The sequence below is a fragment of the Crassostrea angulata genome, chromosome 2 (assembly GCF_025612915.1).
Source record: "Crassostrea angulata isolate pt1a10 chromosome 2, ASM2561291v2, whole genome shotgun sequence".
Classification (NCBI taxonomy): domain Eukaryota; kingdom Metazoa; phylum Mollusca; class Bivalvia; order Ostreida; family Ostreidae; genus Magallana; species Magallana angulata.
In genome coordinates, this window is record NC_069112.1 from 70334186 (window position 1) to 70359192 (window position 25007).

Sequence of the window (25007 nt, forward strand, 5' to 3'; positions counted from 1 at the left end):
ATGTTACTTTACATGTTTTTATACTTTTTTGTGTAGGTGAAAGATAAATAATAATACAATCTTCAATAATAATAAAACAAACTAGCGCATATTTTTTGTGCGCCGTAATTTGAAGTTTTACTATGGGAGTCACTGTAGCTCCCAGGTCGTCCATCTGAATTTTTTCATACCGAGAGCTACAGACCTACAGCTAGTTCACAAGTGGCTGTAAAGCTGTATTATAATAGCTCTTCAGAACATTTTTATCAACCAACTTCACAACGTTAGGCTGTTTTGAACCGACATTCAGGACGTCATACTCATTTCGCGTAATAAATGCTTGTCTCATTAATCACAATCTCAAAACCAATGTCTTTAAATAGTTGACATAAAACGGAGAGAATACCTTTGTGTGTTTTGTCATAAAACTACCTATATATTTTTCAACTCGATTTACCATTCGAACTTCATCATCGATTTTTTGGTAACATGATGTTGCACGTGGGGGACCAAATTTCAATAAAACATTTACACCTTGATTTTCATACACCTTACCAAATATATGAGTTCTACGTTTTAAAATTTAACGCAAAATTTTCTAAAAATATGAGTATTAAATTATTGTCTTGTTTATTAAAGGAACAGCAACAACTGCAACCAACACTGCGACGACAGAGGGTTCGGGGAGTACAGCCAACCCCACCACCACCCCAGAGGGTTCGGGGAGTACAGCCACCCCAACCACCACCACAGAGGGTTCGGGGAGTACAGCCATCCCAACCACCACCCCAGAGGGTTCGGGGAGTACAGCCACCCCAACCACCACCACAGAGGGTTCGGGGAGTACAGCCAACCCCACCACCCCAAAGGGTTCGGGGATTACCCCAACCCGAACCCCCGAGGATTCGGTGAGTACCCCCACCCCCTAGCTGCAGGTCTGTAGATCCCGGTCTGAAAAAAATTCGGATGGACGACTGTGGAGCTACAGTGCCTCCTATAGTAAAAAAAACTGCAATTTACTGCGCACAAAAAAATGACAGACCGGGAGCTACAGTCCTGCAGCTACCCCACCCCCGAGAGTTCGGGGAGTAACACCACCCAGAGGGTTCGAAGAGCACCACCACCCCAGAGGGTTCGGGGAGTACCACCACCCCCACCCAAGAGGGATCGGGGAGCTCCACACAGGAGACCAATTTAGTGACCACCGGGGGTCACCATCTCCACACCGGCCACCAGGAGGCCACGACACCAGTAGAGGAGGGGATAAGGTCTACAATACAATACATAAAAACCTACCCCTCCTCTACTGGTTCTACGACACCTGATGTTTCGCCTAGTTCTACCACTGTTATATTAGGTAATTTGCAATCAAATATTTATCATATGAATTTAAATTACATTTACTTTTTATTTCTACTTGTTTTGTTAATTCCAATAAGCTTTTATATATTTATCATTTATTTAAAAAAATTAAAAAAAAGCTCCCAGCTGTATCGCATCTCTAGATGCAGGAGGTAATGACGATTCACTCCCTATAAATTTTGACCTGGTCGACTCCCAATCTTCTATAATAGACCATATCTCAGACTGTGCTTCTGTCCATAGACCAGAAAAAAATGAACTACCCCCTCTTGACAGTGACCTTTCTTTACAAGAGCCAGAAGCACATTCAACAGACATTGCTTATGACATTTCAATGACACACCATTCTTATGCTAATCATAAGTTTGACAAAATATTTCCTGCTGCCGAAGCAGATGAGAATGATTAAGACATTGGACATGATGGACAAGACGAGAAATTGACTGATGAAATTTCTATAACAAAAACTGGTCATGACAACAGAAACAATGACTCTGCTAATTAAATTTTGGACATTAGACATACAAATACTTTAAATGGGAGATTTACTGACTTTGACCACTCTTTAAAAATTCGTTTGGACACAACTGTTGGAGAAAATTTGAAATCTATACCTTGTGGTAAAAAATAAAATTTTTATTTAGCTATTGACATAAAAAAAACCAGAAAATTTGTAGATGATTGCGGAGCATGGAACAAGCCCTCATTAAATAATCCTCACTATATGGCTACAAATACTGGAAAGTTTGAATATATTCACAAAAATCAAAATCAGTTCTTCGAAAAAAAAGGGTAATTTAGTTCTATTAGACCCTCAGCCAATTCTGTCTTTCGCGGTATCATTCAAAACATAGAGAAGACAGCAATTTTTAAAGGAGGGTTAGTTGGTTCCAGAATTGGACAAAACGCAATGACCTACATATGATGTGTTTATTTGAATATATTGGCAATTACCCAGGGGAACGGATTCATGGAAATTTAATAAGAACAAATCAACCACACATTCGTACAACTTTGGCTCAAATGTCTGCTATGATATAAGGGATTAAAAACCATCCGCGATTGTCAAAGATCTTGAGAAAATTGATACCGAAACTTTTTTGGACCTAACCCTAACCCTACCCAAATTAAATCAAAGGCCTGAAGGGCCATAATGGCTTACGGGTTTGATATGACTATATTTACATGGATCGAGTATGATTCCCTCTATTTCTATAAGGAAACTTTAGTTTAGCTCTATAGAAAGTAACTAGCTAAATGTAATTCATAGATCTATGGAAACTAACAGGACCGATATCAACATGCCCCATTTGTTGATTGGTCGAACCTTAGTGACCGAAACAGACAGGATTGAAATCTAGACACCTCTTTTATCAATTGGTTGAAACCACCATTGCTTTTAGGAAAATCATAGACTGCATAAAATAATGATTATGTCAGACTCAAACACCACTATGAGACAATTTGTTTCTTTCTTTTATCCAACGACTGAAGTACATTAACTGTAAATTCATGCAACTATATATAGGACACAAAAACACTTAAAACCAACATGCTCTCAAATATCAGTATACCTTGTATTCCTACGCACTATGAACTTGCGCGAGAGTTGGTGCACGGTGCGACGTAACAGCGCCACAGCCAGCGCGAAATCACTGCGCGTAAAAATAGAACCATTATAACAAGAGCTTGGACTTTGTGTAGTTGTGTCAAACAGCAATGTCACGTATGCCTGTCTATTTCATTGCTGCCCACTCCGTGAAAGCTCATTGAAATCAACACGATTTGTCTGGCTTCTGAGTTAAGACTACGCAATCGGTGCATATTTCACTTGAATCCAGCATCATTTTTAACATGTTTTGACGCAACAAATGATAGCTACGTCTTACGGAAAATTAAAGGCCTTGTAATAATGGTTCTAATATAACCAAATGATGAAATGTACTGCATGTTATGTACTATTATAATTAATGAATTCTCATGAAATCTACACCAACAAGTATTATTCCATTTTATTTGTATTTTATAATTGTATAATTGTTCATATTTTTCTGGATTTTTTTTACTTTTTTAAGAGACTGACCTTCACAAGCTTTTATAAGAAGATTCACAGGGCAGTTCTAACACCTTCTGGTTTTTTTTCCCTTTGATAAGAGATAATCTCTTTGAGGGGGGGGGGGGGGGCAAGAAACAGGTAGAACTATGCAATTACAGCAAACTTGTTTTGACACCAAATTTAATTAAAATTAATTACTGCACTATAACTTTGCAGTCAGTCTCTCTTCACATGACATGTATACACAGTCATTTTTAGAGGCATACTATACGATGTTTCTATGTTATAGTAATGTGACATCGCTTCCGTCTATGACTTGCAATCAAGCTTAACTGTATATTGTTTTCTTATTTGAGTACATTTGGTCACAAGTTTCCAATACTTTTACGACAAATAAACAGTTCAGTCATAGCACAACCAAGGTAACTCCATTGAGGGAACATTGTGCTATTTTTAGATCTTGGAAAATCCCCAACATTCGATAATGGCGGAGGTGTCGAAGAAGGCACATTATATTAAAACAAGTAGTAATTGCCCCTCTTTTTATGCATTCATGACCGATTTATACTCCCAGTTTCAATATATCTCAATCATAAGTTCAGTTCTTTAACCGTTAAACACTTTCCCCCTTGCTGAGATCGATGTCGATCGAAGTTAACGACGCTCTCTGCGGGTGCAAACGTTTTAATGAAGATTGAACGAAATAACGACAACTTAACATTTACTTATCACTGTTAGGATCTGAAATAATTGGGAAAAGATTTTTGCTTATAATACATGTAAGTATGCATAGCGGAAAGCATGGCTGCACTGTGTGATGCATGGCGGGGGCCTCTATGCAAAAACGGCCTAGGGAAAACACTGCAGTTAATATTCATTCGCGTTAGATTTCGAGTTTATTTAAATAAAGCCAATTCATTTTGGTTACAATAACATAAGTGATAATAACAAATGGAAAGTATACATGTACTCTTGCTTAAAAACATCTATTATGAACAACAAACAGTTAACTTTGCAACATTCGAATAGAACTATTTTTTGTCGCGCATGTTCAGATAACTGAACTCTTTGCCGTAAAGATTATCCGGCAACTAGATGACCGTAAGCCATAAAAACAGACATTCAAATTCAAATAATATGGATGAAGACATTTAAACAATCTTAAGATCCCTGTAACAAAATTCTTAGTTACATCCGCTGCGTAGTTGCCAATAATGACAGCAAACCACCAAACATTGTATGTTACACTAACGAACAAATTGAAGACACGAGAAATTGCATGACAAATGACAGTGTGATTTGCATCGACAGGGCATTCAATCTAGGGCCTTGTTTTCCCACAACTCTGGTTTATCAAAAGAAAAGGTTCCTCAACCTCCCTAGATTTGCTTTGGCCTGTTTTCATCCATTGGGATGGACATACTGTGAATCTCTCTCGAAAATTAGATCAGCTTTAGGCTTTCAATTACCTGTCAAAAAATTGTATTTGGCACTGATGAGGAAGAAGCTATGATTAATGCAGTCAAAACTATATTATCAAATTCTCTGTACATTTTATGTACTTGACATTTAAAAGAAAATGCTCAAAGAACTTTACATGCTTAACCAAAACATTTCTGAAAAAAAATAGAAGTCAGGTTATTTCTGCGGTTCTTGGACAAAATGGTTTACTTTACTCTGGTTCGCGCATTGAATTTTAAAAAAAAGAGAAAGAAATTTTAGAACAATATAATGACTTAGGATTAAAGTATTTAGAAGAAAAACTTACTCCAACAATTTCAGAAAAGATTTACCTCCTACGACTGAAAAATTCAATTATCCCACCACACTGGAAAAATAACATCTGTGAATCAATGAATCATAAAATTAATCAGTTGGTGACTGGCACATTTTAAAAGTTCCAGAACTGGTAGAACGCCTCAAAAATATCCATGGTGCCCTTCATGGTAGACAGAGCAAAAATTCTTAGGGTCATGAATTTTTGGCTATGCATGGATAGTGACCGCCGAAAGAAATTCTTCAATAGAGTTATAAAATTTAGGCCTCGTGTAAACACGGTCGAGTCCTCAGATGGCCTGCTAGAAATGCCTACTTCTCGGCTGGCTAAAAAACCGGGACAAGTCAAACGTATAAGAAATACTAAAACTCTGTCAATGAACAAGCGCCCTAAGATTTAGTATGACGGCTGACCTTGAAATGACCTAAAGGGTAGGAAGAGATTTTTTGGGATTTTGTTTTGGTCATTTTCTTTATTTCTCTCCCGCTTAGACAGGCCCGAGTGAATAAAGAAATGACCTTTTTAGAGTAATAATTTAAGATAAGAGAATTTTTGGAAATTTTTGGGGGTGTCATTTTCGTTATTTCTCTCCCGCTTAAACGGGACTGAGTGGTTAAAGAAATATCATTTTTAGGGTAATAATTACAGATGAGAGATTTTTGGGGATTTTTTTTCTCTCTCCCACTTCGATGGGACCAAGTGAATTAAGAGGTTGAATTGGAGGGGTTGTTCTTTTATATTTAATTTACAATGTTGTATTTATTTATTCATTCTATAAAAAAGTTGTCCTGTTGTATGTCCACGCCGTAGGACCTGGGAACACAAAATGTGTGGCTAGGAGTGCCACATCTTTTCATATGGAGATACTATAAAATAAATAATATGGAAATTTATTTCAATTTTTGGTTTCTTCTTTTTTTCATCAGTTTCAAGATAAAAATATTTTATTGAATTTACATTCAATATTCAAAAGCTTAATTTCCGTATAATTCTTATATGTTTCATAGTAAATGAATGAGGCTTAATGATTTGATTAATGTATTCAATTCAATTTGGCTTTTTTAGTTGTAAACCAGTTTATCAAACTTACACGTGTTAATTTATGCATGCATGTTTTAGATTCTGAGCACCATATCTCCGGTTTCAATATATGGATTAGAAGGTGGAGCCGACAGAGGGAAACAAGAGTGCACTGTTAGAGAAGTCAGTGGTCCATTATACCAGAATGTGAAAAGCTTCATCCTAGAAGGACCAGAGACGAGGGCAATAAATTTAAGGTACTCCGCATCAGGAAAGACGACAACGCTTTTGTTCTCAGGCCTGGTCGATGAGGATGCAGAACCCCACATAATAAGCACCTTTAAGGAGGATTTGAAGAACAGACTGCTGCCTGGATCCAGTTATAAACTGCTGTCCACAACATATCATCAGTACGGATACGAGCTGAAAACAGATTCAATTGTAAGTATATGTATTAGAGCATAGCTAAAATCTTATTTCTTTTAAATTTTTAACTTTCAAATACAGTGATAAATAACTTCTTGTCCAATTTCTTATTCAATGTTTTGAAACAAGACTCCAAATGTAAAACAATATCAGCTTTACAAGAACAATAAATCTGTAAGCCAATGCTTACTAGTGATAACCCGATGTGATGTTTTAATATTTAAACAATAAAGCGTTAGCGGGTTATGTAAATTTTTCTGAAAAGTTGAACATGCCGGACACCGCCACAGTAGCAAATGGGATAAGGATTTCCCTTTATAAGACTTATAATATTGCATTATATTATTAAACGTACAACTTTTTGCATCCTCAGGTCGGGGAGGCGGCAACTACGTCCTACGGGACCTAGGGGAGAGAGCTCCATCTCTTCTATGAGTGTACTAAGTTCCGGGGGAGAGAAAACCATCAATTTCACCCTTAGAAACGATGTGCTATACACCATAAGATGCATTGTCCCGACGAAATGTCTTAATCTATAATTAGATATAGGAAAACTACTGCAATATCTTTTATTATACAAATACTTAGTATAACCATTTTTAAAATCATTCAGAAAATTTGATACAAAATTGGATAAAGCAGCTTTAAACTGTTTTTTAAGTTTCAAAGGGAACTAATTTTCCGGGTAGCTGCATGCTTTTCTTGAAAATCATTTCGTTCCACTTCCAATAAAATAATTGTTAAATTCTTCGTTTTTTGGGCCTTTCCACAACCTCTTCTTTACTTTATGTGTTTTTTAAAATTATTTTTCTCCAGCTCTCTGATTATCTAAATGTCATGCGAATATATATATATATATATATATGAATAGTCACATTCAGGAATACACTAATTTAAATATACAGCATCCTGTTCAAAAACTAATTTCCGCCAAATATAATACGTTTACAGTAATTGTAAAGTTTTGTGTACAAAATGATTTTTATTGCTATCCCTCTGAAACCAGAAAAGTTTTCAGATATCAATATATATTTTTAGCTGTTTTTTACAGTTATAATGGAAGATATCAAGAAGTCACTCAATTGCGCTTCAGATACTTGGGAGGCGGCTTCACAAACCAAAACAAGGTAATAAAAATGAAGTGGAACATGATACAGAAAAAGTTGCTAGAAAATGCAAGGCAAACTGTAAACCAATGGAAATTAAATTAGAATCTGTACAAAAATAGATGAAGGTTTTGAAAGTTGAGAATGAAAAATTGAGGGAGGAAAATCAACATGTGAAGTCTGAAAAAATTTATCTAGAAGAAGAATTACTAACACTGAAAGAGGAAAAAAACAAAAATAGAAGTTGACTTTAACAAGTCCCAAACTATTACGACATCTTTCTTTTCAAATTGTTTGGAGGATGAAAGCTTTGCCAAAGATCTATCTAATCACAGTGCAGATGAATCTGATGCTTGTGAGGCAAACGGCGGCGAAGATATTTCTCAAACCCCATAAAAGAAAGTCAGAAAAGAATTAAAACAAGCTAAATGCAGTTCAATACACCTGTGACATAAGCCTACACAGTATATTTTCTCTTTCTTTTATAAAAAAAATTTCAAAAACTTTTTCTAAGAGAATAAATCTATAACAAAGCTATCTTTTTTTCTATATTGAGTACGTAGAATATATTTTAAACATTTGAAAATATACATTTGAATGTTGTTCATACTTGATCTGTTCACTCACGTGTCTCAAAAGAGCTGGAGTGAGCATTTAAATAACTTTAATATAGAATTTCAATATGTTCTTGCTTACAAATTAATTTAACTCCAAGTTACAATTGCTTTTTCATATATATATATATATATATATATATATATTGCTAGATTTACACATGTACAAAGTACACACTTCAGTTGGAGAGGTCTTTTACACCCTTAGCATTCGACCAGCAAATGATTTTGATGGTCAGCGGTGCTTTAATTCCACACCGTCTACTCCGTTTGAGGTAAAATACATATTCATCGTTAAATATTACCTAATACTCGAAATTAAGAACAATACAATTTTAAAAAGTTTTTAGTTATACTTAACAACCTTTTTTAACTTGCACCATCTGACCTTTGACGACGAGGAGGTGGAGGAATGTTAGGGACTAATCGAGTCCGTGTCCTTTGAGAGGTAAAACATTTTAATTATTCGGCATTGATATTGATGGAGCAAAGAAACAATTGTAATAATTACTATTTTTTGATCGTTAGGAATATTGTAAAAACCCATCAGCAACCAGAGAAACAAAAAACAACAAAAGTAAATACACCACATTGTTCTGATTATAAATAGTTATACATTTACATGCTTTGCTTAACCGTGTGGAAGCCTCAATTAAAATTCGCTTGCATTTATTAAACACACTATTCAATGATTTTGCTCAACATAATATATTGAATTGACGATTTCTTTCAGCAATGTCATTGGGGTAGAGGGCACGCTGCAGTCAGCACAGAGGCTCTTACCTCCGTGTTTGCAGAGAAGTTAGCGGAAAACACGGAGGCTCGAGGAACCAAGAGAAACGGTTCTGTCGTGGTGAGAGAGGTTATCTGGGCGTGTGTTGACGTGGGCGGTCATATTTTAAAAAACTCTTGACCAGAATTATGTCTTGAGCATAGAATGCCGTTTGTAATCGGTAACCTATTCCTAATATCCTGTAAAAGCGAGGTGTAGTGTGGCATGGAACTATTGTGAAGTGTATTTGTCCGTGTTTGCAGGGAGTTCGAACCAAGAGGAACAGTTCTGTCTTGGAGATCTAAGTTATCAATCTAAACTAGACACAAAATTTTGAATATATATCAATAGGATTTCATTTATAACTGAGTGCTTCTTTCAGCACCAGAGTAAAAAAAAAACCAAAAAGTTTTATAAATAAAGAAATAAAAACTAGGGAAATTTATGTTTTAATAACGTTGAGGCGTACAGTGTCGAGACAATACCACTGTTTTCAAAGCAAAGACATTTATAAGAGTACCATCATTGCTTCAAATAGGTTGACAAAGATCGGCGCACTTTATTTACATTGGCAAAATGACAACACTTGTCACAGTTAAATGAATGACCTTGTCAAGCACTTCAATTTTCTTCAACGTGAGTTGACATTATACTGAATTCAGGGCGATTCTCGCCCTTCTCCTCTTGCAAACACTTGTGCACCGTCTTGAATTCGTCCAGACATAATTCGTTATTCGCCAATTCATCAACATTTCCTTGTATACAGTAGTGAAATTAAAATGTGGATTTTAATATCATAGTTTACATAATATGCCAAATGTCAGCTACTTTGATTCCTCGTGGTCTTGTACAGCGTCGATTCGGAAATGATTAGAGCCTGATGTATTACTTTGTAAACCTTCTTTTTTACACCATGCACAAGACATCAGATTGTTTACCGAATCATACACCATCCATGGCCTGTCTTTCTGCCATTGGTGCCGAAACTTTCTGACACGTGTTTGTTTATAATTCACTTTAGAGTCACTTGCTGGTCGTTTGACCGGTTTAGCAGATTTCAAAAATGGTAACATGACCGCCCAATCATGACTACACGTGGCATCGATGTACGTCTCGTAATTTAGCAAACATATACAATATGTTTAACTAAACACTTCAATGATTACGATTGACGCTTATTTGACAAGTCGTACCGAGAATTTTGACTGCACAAAGCAAGTTACGCGAATAACTTTGGTACAATGGAAGAAATGACAAGTAAACATATGGTGGCAGGGGATAGTTTTTTTGGTCGAGGATGTGCGAGGCAGATAGTGCTCATATATGTGATTTAATTGTTCAGTGGATTTTTATACCCCCGCAAACGAAGTTTAGGGGGTATATTGGTTTCACCCTGTCCGTCTATCTGTCTGTCCGTCTGTCTGTAGACGCAACTTTGTCCCCCCTATAGAATTTTTTATTACTGCATGGAACAGTTTGAAAATTTGTACATATTTTGAACACCATCTGAAGATGTGCACCTGCAATTTTTTTTAAGATCAGACAATATTTAATGATTTTATGACAGTTTTCCTTTTCCTTGTTCTATATATTGTACACTAATGTTGAAAAGTAAGGGAGGTAATCCTTACAGATTTTATTAATTAATTAATAGAAAACACTCTAAAATATATTTATATAAATACATCCAGATGGAGTTTTTTGTCTTTATGTCTTAATTAATAAAAAAAAAAATTATTCTTTATAAGTATTCTATCAACTGACAATGCAAAGTTTTTGTTTGTCAATGATAAATTCTTAGGAGCTAATGAGAACATCAAAGACAAGAGTGGCTGAATTCATTTGTCCCAAGGGAGCCATTATCTGAGCCATGGTTCAGATGGAGCATGTGTTTAGGGGAAATTGATAATCTGTAAAATGGGTGATGGTTTTGGGGCTATTTTTAAACTGTTTCATGTAAACCAAAAGGTCTATCATTATAAGGAAATAAATAATATAATTATTAATAAAGAAGTTAAACTATTTTTAGAGGTTGTTTAAATTTATTTGTCAAGTAATTTGATGAAGTGACCCTATTGGGCATTAATTTAACTGAAATTCAAAATTACTGATATGATTGAAGTGTTTTGGCAATTTTAAAATTGTTTGTAATATTAAATTTTCTTTTTTACATATTTTTACATAGTATGGTAATTATGGTAATGTTTTGGGAGTTTATTAAATTTAACAAGATCATCAAAGAAAATCATAGTCCTATGGGATCAATTTTCTGATTTGGAGTTCAATTGTGCCAAAGGAGAAAGTGAGGAAAATTTGATACAACTAATTGCATCTGTCAAGACTCTTATTAGAAAGATATTGAAAGTTTTATCAACAGAAGAGCATTGCTTGGCTACCGGTATTTCTATTCACTGCAAAGGGAGGGGTTATTGTCATTTTGTTGGGTTTTCTTTAAATCAATTAAATTAAAAATATATATCATCAAATACATACATTTGTAAATGTATTACTGTTATAGATATGTATTTACAGTGAAATTCTGACAATTTTGATTTTAATTTTTCGTTGTTAACTATTTTTTTTTTTTTTTACATTTTTAGAATTTTTTTTTTGTATGTGTTCCAAACCTTAATTATTATTCAATTCAATTATTTGTCCCATTTGAAATTAGCCTAGCGGGGGTATTAGTCCCATTAGGACAGTTCTAGTTAAATTTGCTTAAATTGGTTTGCATACAGGGGACACATGGTCCCGACTCTTGAGAATTTTTAAACATTTCAGAATAAAACAAGTACAACTTACACATAGCACTATGTAGAATAGCCAGTGACGGTCTCAAAATTTTCTTAAAAATTGCCCTTTTTAAGATTTTCACGGGTCCAGCACCACGCCCTAGTCCCGAGCAACTGCCATAAACTACCACAGGATTGGTAGCTTAATGTATACCCATGCAAATAATCACCAATTGATGGGGGGGTCAATCACCTTCTTTTCGAGTGACATTTCGTGTTCTGAACCCACCCTACTTTTAAAGCACAAAACCGAAAGTGAAAATTTTGGCCACAGTTTCGCATTTTCATTCCATATCTGATGAAAAGAGCTACTAGTATTAAAGTGTCATATATCAATGAAATTGACATGAGCTCCTCTATCCACAAAATGAATGCAATAAATATTCTAGCAATTTATACCCCTCAAATAATTAGCTAAACCTCAGGTTTTCCCTTAATTTCAAAATGTTGACGGGTCTTTCCTTCGAAACTATCCCCTGTCACCTATTGTACGATGACAACAAATTTACACATGCCCTTCGGGCATGTAATTTGGCAATTTATTTACAATTATTTACAATACTTAATTAAGTAAATAATGACTAAGTCGACCAAAAAAAAAAACCATTAAGTGTAGATTTTCAAAATGAAAAGATTTTATTTGCAAAATATACAAAAGTATATAGGAACACATGAAATTAAATTGCTTTGAACAATTTTTACAACTTTTCATTTTTTTGTAGAATCGGATAATTGACTACCTCAGGTCAATAGATAAGAAGATTGACTGTTTGTCGACAGAAGTAAAAAAAACTCAGGGAGGAGATTTCCTCAAGCAAAGACTGTAGAAGGAAGGAAGACCTCCAAGAATCAGAGTAAGCTTATATGTAAATGTGATTTATTTATGCAGTAAAAAGATAAACTTTAAAGAGGTAAAGCACTCTTTTCATTTGATATTGCACCATGTAATTAAGGTCTTCCGTTTTCAACGGAAGACCTTTTACTGATTCTGTTGGTAATTCTTTTTATTCTTTTTTTTCTTCTAGACGTTTTTTAAAACTCAAATATCTTGCTTGTTTGTTGTCCTATAAAGTTCAAATTTTCAGAGCTTATTGGTAATTACTATTTCTCAATATCTAAGGAAAATCGTTGAAATCGACACTTCCGGTACCGAGTTATTTCCCTTTTTCCCAATAATATAGGCATTCTTGTGCACGCAAAGGCTCTGAAACCGCTCACAGCATGTGTTACAAAGTCACAAATCTTAAAAATAGAGAGTTTGAACGTTGTCCTCCGAGTTTTGTTTTTACAATTTTCTACCTTTAAAGTTTCAAAAAATTAATTTGAGTTTGTGTTTCAAAAAATGCTGATTTTTGGTTGTGTTTTTGTTATGTTGCTCTTTAGTTTAAAATTTTCTCTAAACACATATAGAACAAAATATGTGCAAAATATCAAGGGCTTTCACTTGACACCATTGAAAAAGGGCTGGCCCCTTAAATAAGGGGTCTAGAGCCCTTAAAAGGTTTTGCTTTAAAACTCTAAAATGGTTAATATTTCGCTATAGCAGTCGATAGAAAAGTTGTTCATTATTGTGTTATCAATGTCGTTACAAAATTATTTTGTACCGGTAATGCATAATATGAGTATAAAAAGCTTGTCTTGTTTACATGTACCTGTATTTATTTGGCAAGTAAGCGAATCGTCTTCGTGCGCATAACGTACATAAATTAACAGCTGAAAGTGTACCAGCATATACGGGATGCTTTGATTCATTTGAAAAAGTGTCTAAAAAGTATACGTGTACATGTTTTTCTTACAGCCTTTCTTTTTTAGAGTCACCTCTGTTTAGGTCCTATAGTGGACAACCGTTAAGAAAAACAAAAACGAGAAAATATAAACGTTCTTTTTCTTATCTAGTGAGATACATAAACTAGATTTAAAAAAAAATAACTGCCATGAGATGAATTTGAGTCATTTTACTGCAAGCATTTCAAATCGACCTAAATTCTTAGTTGTTTGCGTCATTACATAACCCATCTCACCCGCGGCCGAGAAAAATCGATCGCCAAGGTCGCGGCTGGACTACCTAGCGGTCAGCGGTTATCTAATACACAAGAATCGCGTCTGTCATATGTGATTTTATTTAGCCGCAAACACAAGAATCGTACACAATGACATTAAAGCTTACTCTTCTTAATTTGAATTAAACGATAGAGTGTCAATAAGAAATCGTTCTGTTTAATCATAAAAGCAATGCCATTCTCGAACTGAAGCAGTATCAGACAAATAGATCAACTGTGGGATTAAAGGGGAAAAAAACTTATATTAATTAGAGTTTAGTCATCATACTGCAAACATTGTAAATATTCCTGGGTTCTGAGCTCTCTATGTGTGTTTTACCTTTACGTAAGTTATCCGATCCCTCATCCGCGGCCGAGGAAATCGGTCGCGGCTGCACTACCTAGAGGTCAGCGGTTATCTAATAACAAGATATATATACAAGAACTGTTTCAATTTTATGTTCTTAAAGTTTGTTCACCTTCAATTTATTTAATTAAACATTAGAATGTGAATTGAGAAGCCCCTCTAAAAATTGATAAAAGCAATATTATTCAAAATCAGAAACATCATCAGACATAAATCAATAGTGAATTTGTAATTCTAAAATGTAAAACTATACATGTACTAATAATGTTATAGATAAACAACGAAAAACCACAAAGATTAAACCACCCCTAGAACATAGCCAAGGAGATCTCGCGCGAGTGGACAAGTGATCCGCGGTAGCTTCGTGTTCTTCTACACGTACTTTATCACACGTGCATGTTTATTGATATTTTGTATGATTCCAACTATTTGTTTATTCGAGATTTTGACCGGTACATGTAAGATTGACTTGTGTTTCAATTTAAGATTTTTTTTTTACCCACGAATATTTCCGCTAAATACTGCTGAGAGGTTTTATAGATATCGTAGAAATTAGTTGATGCTTCATAAGGTTGCACATAAAATGAGAGAGAGAGAGAGAGCGCTCAAAATTGGAAGCATTATTTAGCCGAATTTAGAAAATGAAACAGTCCCCAAGCGTTCAAGGCAGGATAAAAAAAATCAAATATCAAATTAAAACATGCGGAAGAGGCAATTGCAACTTCTCTGGCCTTCCCGGCAAGTTTGGAAAAACACCTCGAATGTATTAACATCACCAGATGTTAGAATTTTATACAAAATTGAGTCGCTTCCCATTAAAATAAGTATCGGCAAAAAGTCTTGTATGTCGTTTCTGTGTTATATTTTAGTGTATATCGTTTACTTTAATGAAGTATAACTCACATCTCAACAGATCATAAAATGTGTTGTAATTATATCAAGTTTTATAAAAAGGGGGGTTGTCATGGACGCCTAGGTAATACATTCGAAGTGTTTTTCCGAGCTTGCCGGAAAGGCCCCAGAAGTTGCGATTGGCGGGAGAGGCTGACACGATAAAAGAATTGTCCAGAATTGAGGGATTTAGTGAGTATTTTTAGAATGTTCGCATGAGTTTTTAAACAAGATTTGTTTAGAGTTTATCGGTTTCATGATCTCAGTGCAAGGGCTTTATTTTTTTTCAAAATGTGGCGAATACTTATTTTTGGCGACTACTTAACATGTGTACATTTTTCTCCTCAATGTATGTCACTTTCCCACCCGTGTGTTTATTCGGTCAGTCTATGCCAAGTCAATCCGCTCCACGTGCGACCGAAAATCTCGTGTCGCGTCAGCGCACATAGCTCAGAATATTGCCCCTGGGCTGCAGATCAGCAGTTGATAAATAATTGAGTAACATTTGGAAGGATGCTTTCACTGCAGCGGTCAATTTTTAAACAATAAGTGTCTAAATATTCGATGTCAATCAACCTCACATTAAAGGTGCGATATCGTAATCTGAGAATATGGCTAAAAAATTAACCTGTTGAACACGCTAAACGTCTGTAGTTATGAACAGAATAAAATATATGTTATCAGAGACATAAATAACTTAATAAGTTATTTATGTCTCTGGTTTTATAAGTTAACAGTTTTAAGTCAAAAATTAAATAGAATTTGTTCTCAGGATTAGAAGTAATGATATACGACATTAAATCATCAGAGTACTGCAAGTGTCGACAGTTTCTTATTTCTTTGAAATAATTGTAGTAGTTCAATTGACTTGCAGACTATAATATAGCAACTTTTTTGCATCTCAAAAATGTATGCATTTAATTGCGATAGATATTTGTTCTTGGGGATTTTACTTATTGTTATATGCACATTGATAAAAAAAAATCATTGAAGTTGTGTAGTATGAGGTTGTAATGCAGATTAAGTGACCTAAAACTCAGCTGAATATTTTATTTTTAATCTAGCTTGTCAAAATGGGAGATTGTTAACTTGTAGCTTGTTAACTCTGAATAAGTCTTGAACAGAAGAAATACAATCTTTATAGCTTTCGCTACATCTTCTTATTTAGGTGTACGCGTACATAAAGCTATTTTAGATTTTTTTTACTGTATAAAAAAGTGTTGTTTTTCCTAACCTTAAATTTAAATCTATAGAAATTCAATATCTACATGTAACATCTCAAAAGCTTTGATAGCTTACCGCTTGGAAATCATTTATTGATGCAAATTGACAAATGCCCATGAAAAGACATTATTGGACCCCAAGGGTTTTTTTATCCTTTCCGACGATGATGAGAAGAACTCAAATGTGCATACAAATCATACATTTACATGTATATTTATATGTGATATGATAGAAATAATTGAAAAATATAGGTCTTTTTTGTGCCGCACTAAACGGGCGAAAAGGAGTTTTATACCCCACGAAAATAAATTGAGGGGGGGGGGGGGGGTGGGGTAAATAAAAATCACCTTGTCCGTCCGTACATCGTGTCCGGTCTATATCTTTCTGATGGAGAAACATTGGAAGTGTTCTTACTTCATACAAATATTACTCATTACCTGACGAAGCGTCATGACCTAAACCCAAGGTCATTTGGACAAAGTAAATGTCACTGGCGGGTAAAGTGCAAAATTTGTTTCCGGTCCACTTTCGAATTTCTTACTTCACACAAAGATTGCTTATGACCTGAGGGTGTGTAATGATTTGTCCCCAAGTCATTTAAGGAGAAACATTGGGAGTTTCTATTTCATGTAAAGATTCCTGATAACCGATGATGTGTCATGAACTTGACCCAGGATCAGTTGCGCAAGTTCAAAGTCATATTAAACATGTGTCATATCTTGTATTAATGGAAATGAGTAAAAGCTAGAGTTTGACATGAAGATTACTTGCGACCTGTAAATATTCCCTGCCTTGTCTGATGACTCACTTAAGAAAAAGAACCATCCATTATTCTCTAATAGAGAAATACGTGAGTAATGACTTCTTTCTTAGCGGGGATATCATTTGTGAGCTTGCTAACAGTACCTTTTAGATGGTCCAGTGGGAGCAATGCCCCCCTTTCTCTCAACCAAAATTTCTCTTAAGTTAACGCTTAGAAAATTGATTTTTGGGTCATTTCCCCCACCGCCACATCCACACTATTATTATAATTAAATTAATTATATACATGTACATAAATAATGTACTTTTTAAAGTTATTCTAAACTTGAAGTAAGTTAAACGAAGAACTTGCCTGGTATGAAAATAATACTTTCAAATTGAGTCTCGTTTTCGATTTCTTGAACTTGCCATTATCATATTGATAATCCAGTATCATTAAAAACCATTTCCCTTCTCCTTACACTCGCCAGGTTCTGATAGACCCCTATCAACAACAGACTATCTCCACTTGACCTTCACATTTGCATACAATCTAAATAAACACCTACTTAGCAACGATATGCCTTTATCTGTTTAATGAGTGGTGCAATACTCAATCTAGAGGTTACATAGAACACAAGCATGAATTAATTTTTTTTGTCTCCATTTGAAAAGTTCCAATCAATTTTCTAAAGCTCTAATTGGTAAGAAGAAATGGTCGTGTAAAATGACCTTTTATCAATACAGGGTCTGTCAGGCTCTGACAAGTGTCCGGAAATGGAGGTGTTTTAATCAGACTTATGGACAATCCTTTTGCGACACGAAGTTGCGACGGAAGACCTACTCGTTGCTTTGCAACGAGCTCGGCTCTAGTTCTACCTACTTTTGGCTCTGTCAACATGAGAAGCAATTTTCAGAGACATATAATTCTTATTTTTTTTATAAATTAGATATGATAACATGTCTTAAATTACATGCATGTGAAAACTTAAAATGTTGAGTCCTTATACCTATCATATTTTTTCCCAACAGACAGCAGTTCATGATGCATACAAGCATGCTATAGAGGATGGTTCTGAAGAATGGGTGACCAAAATGGCAGACAAAAATTTGAAGTAAAAAGCATTTTTTGTTCATATCTACATTTATAAGTTCTTAAAAATTCAAATCATCCATGTAAGTGCTTACTATTTTACAAGCAATGCCATTTAAACGTAAAGAATGTTAAAGACTGTTTTCTATTATAATAATTTTAAGCTACCAAGTTCTCAAATCTCTTTGTTATATATAATTTTTTATTTACATGTATACCGATAATTATATAACAAAGCTTTAGTCATTTTTATTTTTAATTGTTGGAGCATTACATTGGGAAAATCATGAGTTAAAACAATTATATAAATTCTTAAAGGGTCTCATCTGATGAAAATAAGGAGATAACTGAAGCGTTAAGGCGCTTTGTGAAGGGACTTTACCCTGAGGTTCAGGATGGTGTAATCCAAGGTATGATGTTCAAATACATGTTATATATACATACAAGATACATTAATTTTGACAACACTTAAAACTATTTGTTTTTTAATGAATTGCTTCTGTATACTTTTAGTATTGAGATGGTTTCTTATTCATCCAAAATTACTCTATACAGATTTATTTCACATAATGTTATGCTTATACTCATTCTAATTTCATGTATTAATTCATCATGGAAACCCATTGCTCCTACACACTGCCCATTGGTTGAAAGCAGTATAACGGAGAGAAAACCTGTGGGTTCTGATGATGATCTTAATTATGATTAGTGATATATGTATTTATATTATATTTCCTTTCAATATACATTGTGTGTATGTACCCTTTATTTCAATTTTTAGCTGCTGTGGGGAGGGACTTTGACTCCATATCTTAAAAAACCACAAAGAGTCTACAGGAAAGTAGACAAGCACACAATGAAAATGCTTCATTATAGCAGAAGAAAAAGGGTAAATGAATTTCTTGTAGCTTACGTTATATTGAATAGATAAGTTGATTTAAGTTTATTTTTGAGCCATATGGTGTATAAAATTTCAAAGATAAGAAGAAAATTTTAAGCTTAATGAAAACATTGCATACTACAGTTGTCAACAAAGATTGCTTGTACATTTACTAATTGTATTTTTATAGTGAAGAGAACGAATTCTTCATATTATTTGCATGTGGTGTAGATTTTTTCCTCTTATTGCATTTATATTTTTCTTTGTAGAAATTGCAGTGGAGAACATCCATGATCGCGAAAAAAAACTGGCTGGGATGAAGAGAAAAAGGCGTGTCCGTGATGCCATGGACATTACGTACATGTCCTCGGAGAAAGAGGTAAATAGTGATGAGGACTCCTTCTTTACTGTCAAACCTCTGCCGTGGAGATCTGAGGAGTTCAGCGGGATCATTGCATAGCTGGACTCCAAGTTCGAGAAGACTCAGTCAAGTCGCTCTCGAAGACAGAAAATAAAAAGAGTCAAGGGCAATAACCCCTCTGAAAGACCAAAACCCACTCTCAGAGATGGGCATGAGTGGGTGTTTGTATAAATGCTCCTACAGTAGAACAAGGTTAGAGCAGATACTCCAGTCAAAAAATTGTAAATAAAGTCATGCCAGTTTTACTTTTATTCCTCTTATCTTTAACAGTGTAAAGTCCATTATAAATTTATATTAAGATATAAACTATTACAGTAACAATGAATCATTATGTTTCCTGTCTGGAGGTCTGCTATAATCTTGTACTGTTTCAATTAGATATTGTACAAACTTGAGCAATGGTTTTCAATTAGATTAATATTTGTGGGTAGAAAATCATTATGTAAATTACATTTCTTTCTTAAACAATTCCCTGGTTTAATATTTTCCTCAATGTTGTCATATACACTCAATTCTAATGTTATAATTTTATATATTTTTTTTTGGTTGTTATTAATGACGTGAAAATATGACACATTACGAAAGAAAATTTTATATTAAAAAAATTAAAACTTAATTCATGTAACATAAATTTAATTTTGATTTCCTAAGCTATATAGCTGGTGTATTGAAATATTCTGTATATATACATTGTTGATGATAGATTGTCCCGATTAGACACACTCTATTCTCAGATCCTTCTCCATGTCATATAGAAATTATTTTTTAAAATTGGTATGACTTTGGTATGATTGTGAGTTTTTATTTGGATTTAATCATATTTCATTTATCAATTTCAATAAAGATTTGAAAACATGTACAGCCTACATGCATTTTGAAATCATGGTTGATTAAAGGTTCCTTGTGAATACTGTGCCATCCAATTTTGAATCCATGTCCATTTAGGTAGCAAAGGACAGTTTCGAATAAAGTACCCGTCAATATTTTTGTAAAATTGAGAGTTGCTGTACTTGAAGGCTTATGAGTGTTGCTAAAATTCATGAAATGATTTTTAATGATTATCATTAGTTAGAGGGGTGACTCTTGTTGAAATTGATATGCAATATGTAGGCCCCTTATGTTAGGTACATGAGAATCAGAAGTAAAATGTGAAACCTGCGGCTATGACTGTTGTGCTGACTTTACACAGTGAAATTGCAAGTTACAGACGGGAGGTAAAATAACACGAAAAGTAGGTGGATGGGACATTGAAAACTATACACCGGTAACTTTGTAACATGTGATATTGCAACATGCACGCGGTACGGAAGGTCAACCCTCTGCAGGGAATTAGCTGGGGGAGGTCTAAAAAGCTGAAAAATCATGAAAAATTAGCAAAATATGAAAGGGTCAAAATCACATAAAAACCAGTATGAAGAGAATTTTACAGGTTTTGATTAGTAATTTTCTTCAGAAATTGGTGATTGGCCTTATAACGAGAGAATTAAAGGTATTTGTGCTGAATGAGAACTGAGGAAATTCTAGTTACAGAGTTCCGAAGACATGCATCCCTTGGCTACAATGAATTGTATCAAAAAAACTGTCCCCTGCCACCTTAGTATGGGATAAGCCCACATATTTTAATTGATAATTATCTACTTTGACTTTGAGACTTCTTGATAATTATAAGTTTATAAAAATAAAATGTTGACTATATCAGTTTCATTGTTTAAGTAATTGTGTATTTGATATGAAATGATTAGATTGATTAATGTTGATAAGGAATAAGCATTCATGATTTTATGTTTTCAAATGCAATTTTTTTTTTAAAAAGAAACATTTTATATGCACCAATTATGCATCTTTAAGGTGGGTCGCGGGTTTGCTCTCGTCATCAAATTATGTACTCAATTAAGACAACTCGACTGGCTGTTTTGTGCACATTTGTTTATGACGTCATAAAGGAGACATCTCAAGGTTTCCCGCTTCACATTTTCTAACGTCAAATACTCTTAGTTATAGATCTAATAAAGTAATTCGATTTTACTAATGTGAAATTGTACATAAAAGCTAAGTAATGACAGTCATGTAGTCTCAAACTTGAGAGAGAGAGAGAGAGGGAGAGAGAGAAAGAGAGAGAGGGTCTGTAAAATAGTTTTGGTCAGTAATAATTCTTCAAAAGAAAAAGAATTACAAGCATTAATTGTAAGTATATCGTAACTATTTTGACCGAAAAAAGAGACGAGCAAAGCCGGGGAATTAAATTTTCTAAATTAGTTCAATAGTTGTAAAGATTTTGATAACCAAAATAAAAGTCCATATCTTACAAATATCATCCGTTTTATAGATTTGAGACTATTCGCATATATTTACATTAACATTTAACATAACATTTGACAAAGAGATTGTGGAAATTGGGAAGCTACTTAAAAATTTGGTACCATCCTTTCCTCTAAATTTTAGATATAAAAAATATTATGCTCTGCGTTCTCTGATTTAGAATAAGAGGGCAAAAGTGGGCAATTTAATTAAATATTCTTAATAGCAACTAAACAAATCGTTTTAATTATTTAAAAGAATGTCTTTATAATACAAAAGCAAAATTAAGATTATTGTTTTTTACAGGCCAATACTAACTGGGGGTACACGGGAGGCCTTATAACTTCGAATTCATAATAAAAATATGCTTTTTCATCTCCGTATTAATTTCATTCTCTCTAAAATTGCTTTTTCAGAAATGTAAGCTTCTAGTTTAAAATTAAGAGGTCTAAATTTGATTTTTAAGTGATGTTATCACTAAATAAGTGGAACGGGTTAAAAATAAATGACGTCGTACTTACGACGTCAAATACGAGAATACGGCAATTTGTGGTAAAATTATCAAAAATTAAAAATTAAATAGCAAAAAATCTAGCGAGAACACATATCATTTTTTTTACATTAATTTATTTTAAATCACTTTTTCTTTACGCACAGAAACAGTTGATAAATTTGTCTTAACTGTTTTAAAGTTACTTGCAATTTCTCAAAATAACTCCATCTTGAAAAATGCTCATTTTCCTATGTATTCATTAGAAAAGTGTCAAAACAGCACCATCAACAATACCAAGTTCAAGGCGGTATTGCATAAAAACAGCGTAGACAAATTTGATAAATATTTTATATAATGAACTTTAAATCCTACAGAACGAGTTGACAAATTTTCAGGGTATGTTTTCTCGTGAGAATTTTTAATGGGTAAACCCGCGACCCACCTTACATACCATTAATTATTATTTTGCCATACATGTATTAAAAACTTTGTATTTATTGAAAAGCAATATTTTGGGAATCCAGGTTGAGATTTTGCCCCAAAAGGTGAACCATTAATCGTTTTATTGTGTTTTTGTGAATGAGATTTACATTTTCCATGCACTGAAGAACTTTGTACAAATAAATTGGCTCATGCTTTATGACAACAATCCTCCATATTCTTTTATCTTTAGACTCTATTGGTAATTAAGCTGCTCTGCTACATGGATATGTCTTTTCAATAATAATAAAAAACAATGTTACTATCCTTAAAATAAGTCAAAGATTTAAACAAATGTTGAATTTTGGAAAATGACTTGCATGTACTTGCATGTAGTTCTTAAAACTCAATGTAAAGTGAGGTACAATAAACACATGAATGTAGAATATAAGTTGAGTAAAATGAGAAAATTAAACTAAAACTCGACGTAAAATTGGGTATAATAAACATTTAAATCTTGAATTTAAGTTGCGTAAAATGATTAGATTAATCTTGAAACTCGGCGTAAAATTCGATATAATATACATTTATATGTGGAATATAAGTGGAATATATTTACTTGTAGTTTACTTTGCGTTTAATTGTATATTAAATGTCATTAAATTTCGGCGTTTCATAAGAATTTTACGCCACTGAAAACTTCAAGTAAACTCCACATAAAAGTTAAAATTAAATCCGCATTAATTGTCTAAATTTCACGTATAATATTGGAATTAATAGGAGTATAGTTTGTGATTAAACGTCACTTTTCGTGCAGTGTAAACAATACATTAAACTTTCACAGGTACAGGATCTATACACTGCCACTTTTGCTGAAGTGTATGTTGTAAAATAGGGACCTTCCAGGGCCAGATATGAGTATAAAAGTCCGAACTTCAATGAGGTATGAAACAGATTGCTGAAATGTAGATAGAAAAATAATTAATTGTATTGTAGACTTTGAAGTTTCTTTTCCGAATGTTCATAGTATTTATTTTAAAAGTAATAAAAACATTATGTCGGATTTAGCAGCTTACCAAGAGTTTTTCGTCTATGGATGGAACCGAATGTGCCACATCACTGTTTGTCAACGTCGTCATCATCATCGTCTGCGTCGCCATCATCATCGTCTGCGTCGCCATCATCATCATCTTCTCCGTCTGCTCTGCTAGTTTCTTTTCAACATGCGGAACAAGATGTTCAAACGACGGAATCTGTGCTTGAAGGAAACATTAATAGTAATTGTTGTAGGGTTTGTGGGGAGGGATAATGTGAAAATACATTATGGGTAGGGTGTGGGGAGAAAGATTGTTTGTTTTGGCGGCATACGTGGTGTATGGGTTTTACGCCTTAAAGGAAAAATGCCCTGAAAATTCTGAAATTCTATTGTCCCCAACATTTAATACCTAACAAAGAAAAATTGAATAGAATCTCTATTTATGTTTACCTGAAAACCTTGTATGGCTTTTCCCCATCAGATTCGCTCTGACCCTCTTTAAGTTCCTCAATCTCCCGTACGAACTCTAAAAGAACATTTTTCTTCATGGTCTTTGTTTTTTTTTTCATTTTTCAAACAATGTGTTTGAGTCCATGTCATTTAATAGTGTTTGTATGTGTAAAATGATGTCTGCTTTTGTTTTGTTTGCTATGTCAGAATGTTTTGTCTGTGCTCCTTTAGAACGAAGATGGGTGTATGTTTGTGTCTGGATGCAAGTTTGTGGGTTGTAATGTGTGAGTAATGTAGATCTTTGTTTTGTTGTACGTTTTCTGAAAACTGAAGTAATTTGCTGTCTGTAGGTTTGTATGAGTGATGTAAGTGCTGTCTGTTTAACATATTGTTTTTGTCGTATAATTAAATTTTCGTTGATAATTTATTACTGTAAAGAGTTTGTTCTAAAGACGGTAAGCATTTTGAAAAGCTAAATTTGTAGAGCATGCACAACAACACACGGCATCAACTTCATAACATATATTTATCTAGAACTACAAATGCGCACACGAAACAGATACAAGTATGGTAACACGTACACAACATAATTCGACATATTACAATTAATCAACAGAATTCTTTCCTAACAGTTATACTAATAAACATGAACTAATTGCTGATCGACCTATTGTATCATGAAATCAAATTATTTTATTTATTGATACACTTTTTAAAACTTTTTGATGCGCTAAAATACTTCTGTTTCTA

The 25007-nt window shown here is 33.9% G+C and overlaps 1 protein-coding gene and 1 long non-coding RNA gene across 2 annotated transcripts in view; one reads left to right on the plus strand and one right to left on the minus strand.

Moving 5' to 3' along the window:
* The window catches only part of LOC128171092 (uncharacterized), a 315176-nt gene that overhangs the window by 202866 nt on the left and 87303 nt on the right, over nucleotides 1-25007 (minus strand). The gene's annotated exons all lie outside the window — the stretch shown is intronic.
* Nucleotides 9022-18669, plus strand: LOC128171144 (uncharacterized). The gene is made up of 4 exons (XR_008242021.1): nucleotides 9022-9193; nucleotides 12627-12758; nucleotides 18199-18281; nucleotides 18578-18669. It is a non-coding gene; the product is annotated as an uncharacterized LOC128171144 (long non-coding RNA).